Source organism: Aptenodytes patagonicus, chromosome 24 (genome assembly GCF_965638725.1).
Source record: "Aptenodytes patagonicus chromosome 24, bAptPat1.pri.cur, whole genome shotgun sequence".
NCBI classification, from domain to species: domain Eukaryota; kingdom Metazoa; phylum Chordata; class Aves; order Sphenisciformes; family Spheniscidae; genus Aptenodytes; species Aptenodytes patagonicus.
This window is the reverse complement of record NC_134972.1, coordinates 6482674-6499689: the sequence shown is the minus strand read 5'-3', so window position 1 is coordinate 6499689 and position 17016 is coordinate 6482674. Positions and strand designations below refer to the sequence as shown.

General features: G+C 43.3%; 2 long non-coding RNA genes across 2 annotated transcripts; one reads left to right on the top strand and one right to left on the bottom strand.

Moving 5' to 3' along the window:
• Positions 1-2194: 2194 nt before the first annotated feature.
• LOC143170588 (uncharacterized) lies at positions 2195-17011 on the bottom strand. Its single transcript, XR_012997069.1, has 4 exons — positions 16934-17011; positions 13331-13443; positions 7152-7249; positions 2195-2841 (listed from the first exon to the last, which is right to left on the bottom strand). It is a non-coding gene; the product is annotated as an uncharacterized LOC143170588 (long non-coding RNA).
• On the top strand, positions 9822-14469 carry LOC143170589 (uncharacterized). The gene is made up of 3 exons (XR_012997070.1): positions 9822-9937; positions 10838-11096; positions 13986-14469. It is a non-coding gene; the product is annotated as an uncharacterized LOC143170589 (long non-coding RNA).
• Positions 17012-17016: the final 5 nt, after the last annotated feature.

Sequence of the window (17016 nt, the reverse complement as noted above, 5' to 3'; positions counted from 1 at the left end):
CTGGCTGTGGCACCAGTCCCGTAACCATTTGTTAACTCGCCAGATTTGACTGGCCCTTTCAAACCCCTTCCCTTTGACCAGCAGGATTGTCTCTAAGTATTGTATTGTCTGACAACCACAGTGACAAAGTTCCTTGAACCAATAAATTGGTCTTCTCTCCCTTTTTAAAAACTAAAAAAGTTAGAAAATCTTACTCAGCAAACTAATGCTATTATAGTGAAGGGACTCCTCTTGCTTTCCTACTAACAAAATTCTTTCCCCCACACCCTCATCATGGTTACTCATTTCATTACTGATTGACTAAGGCTACTGAGGAGACCATGCTAATGGAGTTGACACCTACTGTGTGAGTAGTTCCATAAAAGAGCTGTGGAGCTGCAGAGCTGTGTAGCCATCCACTGTCCCTACAAAGCCTCTTCTCCTAGGTCCAGGAAAGTACCAAGCCAGAGTGGTGTTTCTTTGCAGGAAATACATGCACTTATCTCTACCATATTGCCTTAGTAGACAGAGACACATTCTACCCTGCAAAAGGTATTTTTAAAGGCATTTTCATTTGCCCTTCCTGAAAATGCAAACCTGCTTTTTTTTCACTACCCCTTTCCCTGCAGTCCTTGATCTGAAAGGCTGGAAGGCTTGACTTGCATTTAGAGACAGTCCTAGCAAAAAAGCAAACATGGGCTTCTGCATCTGCTGCTCGCATGCAGAGCTTGGGCCATTGTGAATTCCTGTTTGAGTTTGGAAGGGGTTAAGCTGTAATCCTACACTTGCCCTGGGGCATTTGTGCTAGATGGCCATGGGCTGTTGCTTCTTCCTTGACCTGTTTGACTCTATCTGCGCTGTGCAGACTGGCAGAGTCTCTTGTGAGGCTCTGCTCATGAGTGCTGTGCTTGATCAGGCAGAGGGCTCTGGTACCCAGCTAGGAGGGATCTGTTCACCTCTCAGCAATATGGCCAGGCAAGTGCCCAGGAGCCCTGAGTGAGCTGGAGGAGATGCTCAGCACAGCACAAAATGAGCCTGGACCCCTGAGACAGGGCAAGAGATGGCTCATGCTGCAGAGGGCTTTTCAGGAGTTTGGTACTGGAGAAACCATAACCCCTATAAAAGTGCAGGTTTTGTCTGTATCCCCTCTCCCCTGTGGGGTGCAACCTTCTCATTGTGGCAAGGCTTTCTTGTGGCATTGGGTCACTGTCAAAGCACAGCCTTCTTCCCTTGGAAGGTATCTGTTAAACTGGAGAAGCGGCAGCAGCTGCCACTTCACAGCACCGTAGCTGCACTTGGGGTCAGCAATGAGACTGGCAAGGAGTTTGGGAAGGGATGGTGGTATTGGGCACTACCCTGCTCCTGTTTCCCCATCAGTGTCAGGAAGAGAGCTCCCAGAGTTCCCTCTCCAACACCAAGGAAGAATGGTGAGGAACACCTCGACAGCACAAGCAAGTCAGACAAAAGCACAGTGGAAGAAAACAGATTTCTTGTCCTGATCCAACTTGCAGTGATCAGGCACGGGGCTGGTGAATTGGTACCCCCGAACAGCATGTCCACCTGGACTCTGGGCCAGCTGTGGCTCTGAGTGTTCTCAGACCTGTTCAGATACAGCCCTTCAAGGGCTGTATATCCCATAGCCAACCTCCCTGAGGTAGCTTCTTGCCCTCATACCAGGGCACTGGGCTACTGCTCATGGCACCAGCTGTCATTACACAGCTGGACTCGATCCCTGTCGTTTTTTCCCTGTGGGAGCTGTATACTCAGTGGGGAGCACAGTTGCCCTTTTCCCAACACTAGTAGCTAATACTTGGACTACAGCGTATGAAGGAAAGGATTAGCAGCGCAAGTGAAAGCTGTGGATGTGCTCCCGTTCCCATTCCCGGCATGGGGACACAGGTTCCTCACTCTTGTCACGGGACAGTTTCAATTCTCGCAAGCATCTCTGTTCCTGGAATTCCAGAGGAACCTTTGGATCTGTTTAGAGGCTGAGACATTTCTGGAGAGCTCTGTCCTGTGTCCAGGCAGCCCAGTGCCCGGCTCCTCAAGGGCTTGTTGATGAGAGTGAAAGGCACCAGCTTGCCTTCCCTGGGAACCCCTCCTACAAACCTGACTAAAGCAAGCACAGTTTGTATGTGGATAGCAAAAGCCTTTCCATGGGTAAGTGTCATGGTTCATTTGGATCTCTCAAATTTACAGGACAATGCACTTTGTAAATTAAAATTTATTTCGTGAGCTCATCTGGTTAAAAAAAAAAAAGCAAAGGCTCAATCCCCTTTGTACAGATTAGTCTGTCATGTGAATTCTCGAATTCATTAATTTGTGGATTCACTACACCTTCTCAAATACCTCACAGGTTCTCCAATGTCTTGCAGATTCTCTAATGCGCGTGTCTGTGAGCGAAACAGTTACCTAGCCAACGGTGAGAGTGCTTCTCCATCACAGTCCTGCGAACATGCTGCTCTCACTTTGACCTAAGGGTGCTGCTCCCAGCACACATTGGGCCTCGGTGTGAGCCACGTGTTACACCAAAAGCTGAGCGGGACTCAGTTGAACGGTCACATCAAAGTAGCTGTGTACAACGCACAGCATTGGTGGTTACTCTCAATTTCTTCAACATCTGACCCAGCATTGCACAGTGTGAGCCACATCTGGTTTTCAGATGATTTGCAATGAACTGGGAATACACACCATCCTGTTTTGAGTGGGAGGTCATGCTCCCTGACATGCTGTCTTGATGTTTGTGAACTTGTAACAAATCCAGCTTGCCACTCCTCATGCAGAGCATCTCCTCTTACTTCTCCAGGCAGCCACCCCAGGCAGAGCAGTCACAGTCATCACCTCTGTCCCTGCTCCATCAAGCTGTAGGGAATCCAAGGAGCAAATTGAAGACACTTGGGTGAGAAAACTGTTCTATACCTTAGAGACAAAATGCCAGCCTTTCTCTCAAGCAAGCAGCTCACTCTGCCCACCTGAATCCTGCTGGAGAGGGAATCCTGAGTCCCTGTGCGTAATGCCCTTGTGCTTCCTGCCTGTGACCAGGGAGTGGAGAGGAGGAGTCGAGTCCTTCTCCACCTGATAGACCTTGTGTTCACAGCCCTCGAGCCCCAGGTAGATATCCAAAGGCCCTGCTGTCCTGGTTTCGGCAGGGATAGAGTTAATTTCCTTCCTAGTAGCTGGTACAGTGATGTGTTTTGGATTTAGGATGAGAACAAAGTTGATAACGCACCGATGTTTTAGTTGTTGCTAGGTAATGCTTACACTAGCCAAGGACTTTTTAGTTTCCCACGCTCTACCGACTGAGAAGGCTGCAGGTGCACAAGAAGCTGGGAGGGGGCACAGCCAAACTGGCCAAAGGGACATTCCATACCATGTGACGTCATGCTCAGTACATGAACTGGGGAAAGCTGGCCGGGGGGGCCGCTGCTCGGGGACTGTCTGGGCATCGGTCGGCAGATGGTGAGCAATTGCACTGTGCATCACTTGCTTTGTGTATTATTATTATTATTATTACAATATTATTGTTGTTATTGTTATTATTATTTTATTTCAATTAATAAACTTTTTATCTCAACCCACGAGTTTTTCTCACTTGTGCTCTTCCAATTCTCTCCCCCATCCCACCGGGGGGGGGGAGGGGAGGAGTGAGCGAGTGGCTGCGTGGTGCTGAGTTGCCGACTGAGGTTAAACCACGACAGTCCTTTTTGGCGCCCAACGTGGGGCATGAAGGGTTTGAGATAATAACAGATTAACCGGAGTGTATTAAGGAACTTATATCTGTTAACAGTTGTGGGTCACAATGTTGGTTTCTCTGTTCTCGATATTGATTTGTGTAATCGGCATCGTGGGTTTTTTTTTTTCTGTATATGTTAAAGATTGGTGTTGGTTTTTGCAGTTTGCTGTGGTCTATTTGCTGGGTTTATTTTTAAAACATTGAACTTGGTCTTAATTTGGTATCTGAATTTTGCAATTAAGTCATTACTGTACTACAGATACCACTTCGTGGAGACAACTAGCAATTACAGTAACTTTTCTGAGAGTTTTTTTACAGAGGAAATACAGAATGGCAGTGTCACTACCTTCTTCTATGATGTCTCCTCCTTCGTTAGAGTAACTTTTCAGTATTTTGAACAGCCTTGGGCAGTTAAGATACTTCTATTGGTATTTCTTTGGAATATTGTTTCGGTTTTGTCTAAAGTTAATAAGCAATTTAAGAATATCATCCAGAGATCTGCCCCAAGGCTGGGTAGTTATGAGTGGCAGGGTGTGTGGGACAAGATGGGCAAGCACCTAGGCCAATGGGCACCCCCAGTGTTTTGGAGCTTCACCCCTGAGCAAGTGCAGAATCCTGAAAAGTTAGTAGAATATTTGGACAAAGTATGCTGTCACCCTGGCAACTCCAGAGAGATGCAGCTCATTGCAACGTGCTGGGGCCTGGCCCATGCCTACCGAGCCCTGTTCAACACCATTCAGTACCCTCAAAGGGAAGAGAAGGTCTCTGGATCTGACGGTAAAACGACATGCACTGCGGCCACTCAGACCCCAGCAACACGCCCTGTGGCTGAACCAAAAAGCCAACCTGTGCCGGTATCAGTCACCCCTGTACACAAGAAGAAATCTTGGAAGTCTGCTCGTTTAGTAAGGAAGAAAATTCTTCTAAAAGGGAGCCCGAGGAAGAAGTGGATGAGGCAGACTACACTGGAGAAGGGCCATCATGAGAACAGGAGGAGGAGGGCCGACAACTGCTCGGGGAGGAAGAAGAGGAAGAACTCATAAACGAGGCAGTGACCACCCGATCTCTATCCCTGAGTGAGCTGCGAGATATACGAAAAGATTTCAGCTGCCGTCCAGGTGAGCATATTGTCACCTGGCTGCTCCGATGCTGGGATAATGGGGCCAGTAGCCTGGAATTAGAGGGTAGGGAAGCCAAGCAGCTGGGATCCCTTTCTAGGGAAGGGGGCATTGACAAAGCAATTGGAAAAGGGACACGAGTCCTCAGCCTTTGGAGGCGACTCTTGTCAAGCGTGAAGGAAAGGTATCCCTTTAAGGAAGATGTCATATGTCGCCCAAGCAAGTGGATCACCATGGAGAAGGGTATCCAGAGGGAATTAGCTGTGCTGGAGGTGATTTATGGTGACCTGAACAATGAACAGCTATCCTAAGATCCAGATGAAGTCAAGTGCACACGACCCATGTGGCGGAAGTTTATAAGGAGCTCACCATCGCCATATGCCAATTCATTGGCAGTGATGACCTGGAAAGATGGAGAGGAACAAATGGTGGATGAATTGGCTGGTCAACTCCGGCAATACGAGGAAAGTCTTTCTTCCTCCCTCGTCTCGGCTGTGGAGAAACTGTCCGAAAAACTGTCCCGGGAGATCCAGCAACTCAGAGAGGATAGGTCCTACTCCTCACCTGTACGGACCAATATCTCGGCTCTTAGGAGTCAGCGTTCTTTTGCTCAAGAGAGAGAATATAAAGGGTACACACCACGGGGCACCCTATGGTTTTACCTGCATGACCACGGAGAGGACATGAGGAAGTGGGATGGAAAACCTACCGCAGCCCTAGGGGCACGGGTACGTGAATTGCAAGGGAAAACAATCACAGAAGGGGGTTCTTCCAGGAAAATTGCTGCTCCAGTTTCCAGCGGGCAGTTCCCCAGATAGAGTAGAAGGGCTGATCTTACTTCTGATCTTAATGAAGAAACTTCTGACTCGTATGTACAAGAAATGAGAAATGAGTACTGTGATGAGGATTAGAGGGGCCCTGCCTCCAGCCAGGGGGAGGAAAGGGACAACTGGGTTTACTGGACTGTGTGGATTCGGTGGCCTGGCACATCAGACCCACAGGAGTATAAGGCTCTAGTAGACACCGGTGCACAGTGTACCCTAATGCCATCAAGACATATAGGGGCAGAACCCATCTGTATTTCTGGGGTGACGGGGGGGGTCACAACAGCTAACTGTATTGGAAGCCGAAGTAAGTCTAACTGGGAATGGGTGGCAGAAGCACCCCATTGTGACTGGCCCAGAGGCTCCGTGCATCCTTGGCACAGACTGCCTCAGGAGAGGGTATTTCAAAGACCCAAAAGGGTACCGGTGGGCTTTTGGTATAGCTGCCTTGGAGATGGAAGAAATTAAACAGCTGTCCACCTTGCCTGGTCTCCCGGAGGACCCCTCTGTTGTGGGGTTGCTGAGGGTCGAAGACCAACAGGTGCCAGTCGCTACCACCACGGTGCACCGGCGGCAATATCGCACCAACCGAGACTCCCTGATTCCCATTCATGAGCTGATTCGTCGACTGGAGAGCCAAGGAGTGATCAGCAAGACTCGCTCACCCTTTAACAGTCCCATATGGCCAGTGCGGAAGTCTAATGGAGAGTGGAGACTGACAGTAGACTATCGTGGCCTAAATGAAGTCACGCCACCACTGAGTGCTGCTGTGCCGGACATGCTAGAACTTCAAAACGAATTGGAGTCAAAGGCAGCCAAGTGGTATGCCACAATTGACACTGCTAATGCGTTTTTCTCAATCCCTTTGGCAGCAGAGTGCAGGCCACAGTTTGCTTTCACTTGGAGGGGTGTCCAGTACACCTGGAACTGACTGCCCCAGGGGTGGAAACACAGCCCTACCATTTGCCATGGACTGATCCAGACTGCACTGGAACAGGGTGGAGCTCCAGAACACCTGCAATACATTGATGACATAATCGTGTGGGGCAACACAGCAGGAGAAGTTTTTGAAAAAGGGAAGGAAATAGTCCAAATCCTGCTGAAGGCCGGTTTTGCCATAAAACAACGTAAGGTCAAGGGACCTGCACAGGAGATCCATTTTTTAGGAATAAAATGGCAAGATGGACGTCGTCAGATCCCCATGGCTGTGATCAACAAAATAACAGCCATGTCTCCACCACCTAGCAAAAAGGAAACACAAGCTTTCTTAGGCGTCGTGGGTTTTTGGAGAATGCATGTTCCAAATTACAGTCTGATCGTAAACCCTCTCTATCAAGTGACCCGAAAGAAGAACGATTTCAAATGGGGCCCTGAGCAACGACAAGCTTTTGAACAAATTAAAGAGGAGATAGTTCATGCAGTAGTCCTGGGGCCAGTCCGGGCAGGGCAAGATGTAAAAAATGTGCTCTACACCGCAGCCGGGGAGAACGGTCCTACCTGGAGCCTGTGGCAGAAAGCACCAAGGGATACTCGAGGTCGACCCCTGGGGTTTTGGAGTCGGGGATACAGAGGATCCGAGGCCCGCTATACTCCAACTGAAAAAGAGATATTAGCAGCATATGAAGGGGTTCGAGCTGCTTCGGAAGTGATCGGCACTGAAGCACAGCTCCTCCTGGCACCCCGACTTCTGGTGCTAGGCCGGATATTCAGAGGGAGGGTCCCCTGTACACATAGAATCATAGAATCATTGAGGTTGGAAAAGACCTCTAAGATCATTGAGTCCAACCGTTGACCCAACACCACCATGCCCACTAAACCATGTCCCTAAGTGCCTCATCTACTCGTCTTTAAATACCTCCAGGGATGGTGACTCAACCACTGCCCTGGGCAGCCTGTTCCAATGTTTAACCACTCTTTCAGTAAAGAAACTTTTCCTCATGTCCAATCTAAACCTCCCCTGGCGCAACTTGAGGCCATTTCCTCTCGTCCTATCGCTAGTTACTTGGGAGAAGAGACCGACACCCACCTCGCTACAATCTCCTTTCAGGTAGTTGTAGAGAGCAATGATCATGCAACTGATGCTATGTGGAGTAAGTGGGTCGCACTGATCACACAACGGGCTCAAATAGGAAACCCCAGTCAGCCAGGAATCCTGGAAGTGATCATGGATTGGCCAGAAGGCAAAGATTTTGGAATATCGCCAGGGGATGGCATTTGTCTTCCCAAGTCACCATTACGCATGATGCAGCCCTGCTTTCCTGGAGATGGCTGCACACCTGCCTGCCGATGGGAAGCAGTGAATGAATTCCTTGTCTTGCTTTGCTTGTGTGTGCGGCTTTTGCTTTACATATTAATCTGTCTTTCTCTCATCCCATGAGTTTTCTCTCTTTTACCCTTCCGATTCTCTCCACCATCCCACCGTGGCAGGGAGTACGCGAACAGCTGTGTGCTGCTTAATTGCTGGCTGGGGTTAAACCACGACACTCATAAAATGTTACTCTGTGCTCTTATTTTCAGATTTTAAAGATACTCAGCTTTCATATCAGAGTTTGTGAAGCATAAGGAAGTGATGACTTATTAAAAGTTACAGAATGGTTTTGTTTATCATTAAAAAACAATTTTAAGTATTATTAGGGATTTATAAGGAAAATTAACACACACGTTTGGATTCTTGCTCAGACTGTTGTTGAGTTTTTGATGTAGTATTTTGGAGTTTTCCACGCAGTTCACTTAAAACCTTTACAGATCAGTTTGGTGCACATAATTCTGCAATAATTCGTGGCTGCTTAAAAACAGAACTTTTATTCCTCAAGATTTTGCATTTTATTTTCTTTTAGGCTTACTGTGTAACAGGCCTGGAGCAGGCTCTGATGTGGCTTGTATAAAAACTAAGGCTGAGAAGAAAGGAGATGAGTATGTTATTAATGGCCAGAAGATGTGGCTCACAAATGGTGGGAAAGTAAATGGGTGTGTTGACTTTTGACTCACATTACGTTCTCTGTTATTCTGTTCTATACTGAGGTGTCTCCCCCTCAAGTTAGATACTAGTCTTTCTTTAAAGATCTGTTACAAAGCTGAACATGCATTATGTTTCACCCTACTACACTTTAATCAGTGACCAGTTTATCAGGACAAGGTATAAGAAAGCAGTCTCAGTGCTGTGCAATGCCTAGAAAGGAAACTGAGTGATGACATGACAACTCTATTCAAGAATGCCTCTCAATTTTTGCTGCTATCAAACAAAATTAATTCCGCTTTCTTTTCAGGGAAGGGCAGCAACAGAAGAGTTAACTCGCAAAGTACTCGAGAGGCTCATGTTCAAGGGACCTTGCTTTGTGGGTGTGGTGACTGAGATCAGTTGGTTCTCATTCTACAGGAAACATCTCTCACTTCTAGTGAAGATAGAAAAGCTCTAGGATTGTGGTGTTTTATTTTATTTTCTTAAGGGAAGACATTTTCCAAGTGCCAAAGAATCCAGATTTTGCTGTGGTGTCTATGGAGGTGCTTTACAATATAGACTTCTTTCATCATGTTTCACATAAGATCATGCTCATCCCCAACACATAAATTCTTTTTAATTCAAGAGGAAAAACTTTCTACATTTATGCATAAAGCTGAATTTTCTTGTTACTTATTTCCTTGTTCAAGGCAGAACCATCAAAGAGAATCTACCAGCTATCTTTTGATACTGCTGAACACCATAAATGTGATTTACAACTGTTTAATTTCTAACAGAAAAAAAAACTTATTTACAACTTATACTTAGAAGAACAAAGTTAAGATCTTTAAAATCAGGTGATAACATTTTGCATGCAATACTGTATTTCCTAAGCATTGATTTTTGTGTATGTGCTGTGAATAGGTTTCTTTTGTACTATTTGTGAAGCTGATGGTAATATTAAGACTTACAATGAAAAGGAGGAGAACCTTTGCATGTTGATCTGAAGTAATTTTATTAAATCTTGACTTTTGCGGTAAGAGATGCACTGAAACTTCCTCTCTCACGCTCCCTCTCAGGTTATTTTTGGAAGGGCCAAGAAAAAAGGGTTAACTTATCGATAGATCTATTATATGGTACAAAGACACATAAAAACATTTAACATATTAGCTAAAAAAGTATCTGATTGTTAATTGTGAGGATAAACTGACTCCCCTCGTCTTTGTTTTACACTAGGTATTTTTTGCTAGCTCGTACCAATCCAGATCCAAAAGCTCCTGCAAGCAAAGCCTTTACTGGATTCATTGTGGAAGCAAACAGCTCTGGCATCCAAATTGGAAGAAAGGTGAAGTGTTATCTCTGACTTGACAAGCCACGAATTATTATTCGCTTCTATAACCAATAATGCAACAAATTGCCATTAAAGAAAAGAGACTGTTATGCAATTGAACATTTTCATGTGCTCATGTACAATGACCTTTTCATTTTCACAACATACAGAAACTACTCACAAGACGTACTTAATAATTATAATTTTATCAATTCATATAAGGAATTATTCATAATGGTCTAAAATAAGATAACTTTGTACAGCTACAAAAGAATCTTTGAGAACCATTTAATTGACAAGTGCCAATTAATGTGAAGTAGTATGCCTTTGCAAGTGTAAGAAGCAAGGTGGACATCTTTAACCATAAACATACAGCGTGCTTTAATTTTAGCTACTCCTGCTCAAGGAATAGGCCTCAGAGACACTGGTGCTAGTTCTCTTTTGGGGAGGGGGGGGAAGAAAACAAAGAAAGTACTATTTTTAGTAGCAGGCAAAACTAGACATTGAACATTAAGAAAGGAATCTGAAAACTTGAAAATCTCATTTATTTATTTGTTTGTTTGTTTGTAGTACAGCTGTATTTTACTACTGCCTGCCTATTAGGTTCTTTACTTTTTCCTCTCCCATCACAAAAGATATAGTTGAACTAGAAAAAGACAAACAAGCGATTACAGCTACAGAACTGATTTCACATACAGAGAAAGTAAACTGCCCAGCTTTGACAAATTAAGGGCATGCTGGTCTGTAAATGCAAAACTAATATTTGTTGTATATATGGTGATTTTTAGATAAAACTGAAGTGTTTGGGGGGGAAAAAAAAGCTTACTTTACGCTTTGAGTAAACTAAAGAATGAAAATGTGTTGTACCTTGGAAGAATCCAATTTAGTTGCATCTCTGTAAACTTCCCTTTTCAGGAAATGAATATGGGTCAGCACTGCTCTGATACAAGAGGTAATGGCAATGAACGTGGAACTGGCTAGGATGGCTTACCAAAGAGCTGCGTGGGAAGTTGATGCTGGTCGCAGGAATACCTACTATGCTTTCATTGCAAAGGCATTCACGGGTGATGTTGCAAACCAAGCAGATACAGAGGCAGTGCAGATTTTTGGAGGAAATGGATTTAATACTGAATATCCTGTAGAAAAACTAATTAGAGATGCCAAAATCTACCAGGTGAGTAAAAGAGAGAATGTGATCTTTATAGTAATGCATACATTTTATATAAAATAAACTAATGGCTACTTATTTGAAATCATGATGTACACATACAAAAAAAGTTTTAAGGATGAGAGCAGTAATCCTGCCATTTAAAGAAAGGGCATTCAAATCAGGCAAATTCCTGCATACAAAACTCTTTGCATTAGATCAACAACTTAACCTACACAAGAGAAATAAATTTAGTGGTGTGGTTTTGTTTTTCTGATGTGGTAATTCTTTGAAATTTGTGGACTCTTCATTTTGAAGCTTTTGAACTCTTAGAAAAAAGCACTGTAGAAAACACTGATCAAAATACCAATGCTTGCTTTGGTATTCTGTAAGTTTATGTATAATGCTGTTCTCTTCATCACTTCTTGCTGTGCTCTAATCCTTCTGTCTGAAACTTTGGTATCATAAACTGGGCAGATTACTTCAGTTGAGATATCATCAGCACTGAGTATCATGGATTAATTATCTTGCATATGTAGTATTAACAGAATTGTGGCACAACCTGGAGTGATTAGCTTTTTTTTTCCCCCAAAAAGAACAAAACATACTCATATTTACTCATGTTTAGCCCATAGTCACCCATAATCCCCAGATCTTTTTCTGCAGTATTATTACCAAGAAAGGGTTCCATGTTGTAATTCTTCTCTTAGCATATACTATACTACAGTTCTTTATTCCGCAAGAATGATTTAATTATGTTCAGCAAAACCAGTAATCTGGACCACCTGGTTCTGACATTAATAATGACTAGATAAAACATCAAAATAGATGATGTCAAGAAATGCATGTGGACCATGATCTGCAATGTTAGTTGTAACAGCTATTATTCTTACGATTCTAGGTAGTTGAAATTTCTGTTACAGCCGACTTTAAAATTACAACTACCCTCACTAGCCAAGAATTTTTCTCTATCTAAGGATAGAAAACTACTGGTTTGGAATCTAAAGGTTCTTAGTCCTAACTGTACTCCTGCAAGTAAGGAAATGAATGAGTAACTGAACTTTGTTATGATTGGGCTTTCTTCCTGTCAGGTTGCGTGCTTTTCTAGAGAAAGAGGTTGGGAGGGTTAGAAGTTTATTTGAAAGTTGAGACTGATTTTACAGCATCCCAGTTATTTAGACTTTCCATTACACTGATCCATCACAAATGCATGACTAGGTAGATGACTTTTTTTTTTAAATTGTTCAAATTAATCAGATTTAGTATTAAATTTTTGGTGTTTTTTCTGCTTCCCTTCATCCCCAAAAGAATACAGGAAAGGCTTTTGTCTTTACGATTATTTCATCCATGTCTCTTGATTACGCTTCCCTATATTCCTGCCCAGTTCCAGATGGTATATGCTTTTGGCCATCTGTTTCATGTACAGACACTTTGTTTTCCACCTGTTCTTTTCTTTCATATATTTGATATTTCTCAGTATGACACAGTTCTGCTATTGTGTTTACTGGTAACATTCTTCTATGTCCACGCTTTGCTATGGGTTTCTGTCTGGCTACAAATCTACGTTGCTATGATAGAAACTCTAACTTAGTTTCTCAAATTCAGAAAACTTCCCTTAATTGTCAATGATGCTTGAAAGTACTCCCATTAGCTTATAAACCAAAACATTTCTCGTGGTTACTTAAGAAGACTATGGATTTTGATGTTTTTACACTTGAGTTTCATGGCTGTCCTCATCAGCAAGTAATTTAGATACAGGGTAAGCAGCAGTCAGAGAATTCACTTTGAGAATGAACCATTTCCACTGAACCAAAAAACTAATGTGACCACAGCTTATAGCGTCTTTATTTTTGAAAAGTTCTGTAAGGTTCTTGGGAAGATTATCGCTATTTTATGACTACAGAGAAAGTGAATTTAGAATCATAGAATCATAGAATCATTGAGGTTGGAAAAGACCTCTAAGATCATTGAGTCCAACCGTTGACCCAACACCACCACCCACTAAACCATGTCCCTAAGCGCCTCATCTACATGTCTTTTAAGTACCTCCAGGGATGGGGACTCCACCACTTCCCTGGGCAGCCTGTTCCAATGTTTCACCACTCTTTCAGTAAAGAAATTTTTCCTTACATCCAATCTAAACCTCCCCTGGTGTCCTCATTTGCATGCCTTTGAGCAATTTGCCAAAGTAGGTTCAGAACTGGGAGGTGAAACGCTTAAACCCCTAAACTATGTTGCCCTTGAATCACATTGCACTGTACCTGTGGAGTATATGGCCTTCTTTCTGCATTAGACCTACATCCGTGTTTTGTTGTGTATCTCTGGCTTTGCTGCCAGCAAGCCAAATGGAGCAGAGGGAGGATGCAGAATGTTTCTAGAGGAAAATGCAAGAATACATGGTTAAAAAAAAAGAAATAAAAAAAGAAATACTGTGTTGAAGAGAATACTAGTTAAGAAGGAGCAGTGGGAATAAATGGATGAAAGGGAGCATTTGCTATGGCCTTGAAAGGCTAGTCAAAGAAAATACACCACTTTCAGCACAGGTCACCTCCTCCCCTCCACCCACCGTTTCAAAATCTACTTTGTAAAACCTAAATTATGTATTTCCTTCTGCAGATAAGACATTTTCCCCATCCTTCTTCACCCACTGTGTCTGTTAATTTCATGAGAACCTTACCGAGTTTTGATGACAGCATATGAGAGAACAAGACTGTCTCTCAATATCTTGTATGTGGTTTATTGCATTTAGCCCACTGTAGTTACTCAAGTCACACTGGAATTTTTTCAGTTTACTCTGCCTTTCTGCACATCCTAATCCACACTGGATTAGTGCTGTGAAGGTTTACAAGTGTAGAAAGATCTGTTGAAATATTTTAAAAAATTATCAGCTAACATTATTGCAATTCTTCTTTTCAGGTTTATGAGGGAACTGCTCCAATTCAAAGGATGATCATAGCTCGTGAACATGTTGGCAAATATAAGGCTTAAAGAAATGTATCAAGCATGTCTGGCCACTGCTGTAGAGTTCTGTGTTCTCATGGAAGAGGATTTTAGTGCATTTCTCAATACAATTAGAAAGGCATGGAAAAACTCTTTTTCCTTCCAAATCTTTTTATTGTGTACACGATTAAGCACTACTTCTGTACTCCCCGTCCATTCCCTCACTTCATTCCTTCTGACTAAAAAACTTTTTTTTCAGAAAAAACTTTTTTCAGAAAACCGGTTTTCTAAACATTTCTGAATTTCGAAGTGATTGGTTGTCGTCTTTCCCCACTCACTCTCTGTCACTCAAATCTTTGGCTTTTGGTGGGAGAAGAGGTAAAAACCTTCCTTGTAAAATATATATGATCAAAAAAGTGAATGAAATTCTGATTTTTTAATTTTTTTTCTTTTTGTCTGTGAGGACATTCAGCATGTAACAAGGAATTGGATTTTCGGTGTTTCTGTATTGTTTAAAATGATACAGATTTGCTACCACTGTTTTATCACTGGAGTTTGGGTGGATATCAAATTAATAGATCTCAGGGAAATTTAAAAAAGCTATTCTGCTTCCTCAGGAATACCATGTTGCAGCACATGGTCTCTAGGTCACCACTTGCTAAAATAAATATGCTAACACTGTGGTTTTGTGGCCTTTAGAAACTTGCACCTTTTAAAAAAATTGGAAGTCAATACATACTGACTTCTGGACCTTTCAAAAACATACATTCTCATAAATTACAACACAGATTGGTATTAGTTTTCTCAAACGGTGGCCAGATTATTACTTGCAGATTATCTATATTTTACACACATTCATGAGTCAGTATGAACAAAAGCTAGTTTTTGTTTTCATAGGGCTTCTTTTCAGTGACTTAACCATCTTATTCACCTGAATCTAGCAAAGACAGAAATTGTCATTCAATGCATTTATCTCTATGCCTCAAAGGAACCTGTAACATTTATGAAGAAAATACTTGTTTTCTTGTGCCTTAAGGAAGACTTCTTCTTTATGGATGGAATGTTAAGTACAGCTCTTGAGAAATACAGGTATGTGTTTTTATCATAGTGAGGAAAAAAAAGTATGATCATTCAGTTTTAAACATGGTTTCATTTTAACTGATCCCATGCAAAATAACCTGTAGGAAACTGTGCCTTATTTTCAGTTATAACAATGTTGTTCTAAACTTGGATATTACCCCAAAAGTCCAAGGGCAAAAAATGAGAACCTCACAACACAATGTTTTTTCGCTGTAAAATTAGATGATCAAAATGTTATTTCTGACAGGCATTGCTGCATTCTAATAAAAAACTATTTTTAAGCAGACAGGTGTGGTTGCTTTTATGCACTTTGTTTGTCAAATCATTTAAATTGTATTTCAGGTAAGTTGTCCAGTGTCTGAAGTATGTTACAGCTGTACTGCAGTTCTCACTACGCTACAGCCCACAGCAGCTGAACAGCCCTTCCGGCTCAGCAACACCAAGGCCTGCGTCGCTGTTGTCTGCATGTGTGTCGCTTTTAAGGATTTAGATACTATCCAGCAGTAACAGAATATCAGCTTCAGAGAGCATGGCCTCTTTCACTACTACACTTCTTAAGCAAGTAAATATTCCATTAGGATGATTCAAGTGAAAGTGTGTAGCTTTTTCTTAAGAATGGCTTACAGCATCACATTTATTTCAAATCCAGTACATTTAAACCTATTACTCCTTTCCATCAGTGTATGTACTTAATTGCATTTCCTGAGAAGGAGGAATTTTTGTGAATTTTTTTTTTTTAAACTTTGATAGGCCCTTCTTTCAGCACTGGCAGAATGCACTTTCCCTGGACTTCTTGGGGAAATCGCTCAGCACTGGTGAGGCCACACCTGGCGTGCTGTGTCCAGTGCTGGGGTCTCCAGTACAAGAGAGGCATGGACATACTGGAGAGAGTCTGGGGATGGGCCACAAAGATGATGGAGGGTCTGGAGCATGAGGCTGAGAGAGCTGGGACTGTTTAGCCTGTTGAAGGCTCAGGGGTATCTTATCAATGTGCATCAACACCTGATGGGATAGAAGGAAGGGGAGGGAGCCAGGCACTCCTCAGTAGCGCCCACTGACACGGCAAGAGGCAATAGGCACAAATTAAAACACACGAAATCCCACCTGAACACAAGAAGACACACTTGTTTTTACTGTGAGGGTGGGTCAGACACTGGCACAGGTTGCCCAGACAGATTGTGGTGTCTCCATCCTTGGAGAGTCAAAACCCAAGTGGACATGGTCCTGGGACATTGGCTCTGAGTGGCCCTGCTTGAGCAGGGGGGGTGGACTAGATGACCTCCAGAGGTCCCTCCCCACCTCAACCCTCCTGTGAATTCATTTGCAACTACTCACCGAAACGCCCTTGCTTCACTACGGTCCCTGTCACCCACCCTCTGAATGTAGCGCTAGACAGTACAAGTCCTGTCACCAGGTATGAAGTTTGCATTGCTTAATGGAGTGCTTAATGGCTGTAAACAGCCATCTTATTTAGCCGCGGGAAGGTCAATACTGTGACATGCTGGACAAGTATTTGCTGTATTTACCCCCCCCCCCCATCAAAACCCATCAAAACACCCAACGCACCCCCATAACTCCTCAAACCCCTCCCCTGGACCCCTTCCCCCCAAAAATACACACACCCCCGAAAAAACAAATCAAAAAATAGACCTCATTTTCAATTGCTCTATGCCAGCCAACATTAAACATGATTTTTCTTGCATAGCCTCAAAACAGTGTTCCCGCCCGGCACGGCCCACATCTGCCAGAGTCCAACGTTAGTAATTAACAGCGCAATCAGACTGATCAGTTTTAATTAGGAAGGAAAGGGTTCTATTTCTGAGGGGAAGCGCAGTCACCCTCACCTGCCCCGGGGCTGAGCTCTAGGACCGGCTTCTCTACAAAGCCGCGGCGGCCGGTGTGGAGACCCCGCTTCCGGGCGGGGTCC